The sequence below is a fragment of the Nanorana parkeri genome, unplaced genomic scaffold (genome assembly GCF_000935625.1).
Source record: "Nanorana parkeri isolate BGI_ZX_2015 unplaced genomic scaffold, ASM93562v1 scaffold3474, whole genome shotgun sequence".
Taxonomy (NCBI): Eukaryota; Metazoa; Chordata; class Amphibia; order Anura; family Dicroglossidae; genus Nanorana; species Nanorana parkeri.
The window spans coordinates 43,511-44,637 of NW_017309742.1; positions in this window are offsets into that span (position 1 = coordinate 43,511).

Genomic DNA, 1,127 nt, shown 5'->3' on the forward strand with positions numbered 1-1,127 from the left:
GTCACAGTGGCTCTTGTCATATTGCAGGGGTGCTATCTGTGATGAGGTGAAAAAGTCAGGTTCAGCTTTTGATTTCTCAGAGGAGGAGTCACATTCTTGATGCAGAACGTCCTCATGGGGACCTGCTTTGCATGTGGCAGTGTTGTTTTGGTCATATGGAACATCCTCGGTTTTCTCATCTCGGTTTTCTTCACAAGTTTTGTGCTCTGATGTGACTCTGGAGTCAGCAGGAATTGTTTCACATGGGGGGATGGTGCATTCTTCCATCTGATCATCTGGAGATGGATGGGACATCTCCTGTAATGCCAACATTTTAGTCACATATAAACCTTTAACACCTTTATTAAGCTAATAAGAAACATTTCTATATTTCACAAACATTTATTAAAGATTCTGCTCCATGTTGACAAAATTTCATCACACAATTTCTCCGGATTTTTCAGCTGCACATTCATGCTGAACATCTCCTATTCTATCACATTACAAATGTGTTCTATTGGATTCAAATCTGGTAAAGGCCTACCATCTGTGCGCCTCAGCAGATACATTAGCATTCATCAGAGCAAACTACATTTTTCTAGTCTTCATCTGTCCAGTTTGGGTGCTCCTTTGCCTAGACTCAGGGGTAGTTCACACGCGCCTCAGTGCGTTCTGGCCCGATTTTGGAGGGTGGTGTGAACTAGCCCTCAGCCACCTGTTCTTGGCTGAAGAAAGAGAAACCCAATGTGTTACTCTGCTATTCTGGCCCCTCCGCCTCAATGCTTTTCTGCTCACCTCAGTTATAAAGAGTGGGTATCTGAGTTACTTTAGCCTTTCTGTCGGCTCCAACCAGTCTGACCATTCTCCTCTGACATCTCTCATCAACAAGGCATTTACATCCTCAGAATTTCTCCCACTGCATGTATTTTGCAGCATTCTGAGTAAGTTCTAGAGACTATTGTGTGTGAAAATCCCAGGAAATCAGCAGTTACAACTCCTATCTAGGCTGCCTTGTGGATGATGTGGTTCGGAATGGATGGGGGGCAGCAGTAAAGGGGAGTATGAGTGCTTTGGGAGCCTTCAAAAGACTATGTCACTTTATTCTGAACAAACAAAGGGGTCTATTCACAAAGCTGCCGAGGGCAGCC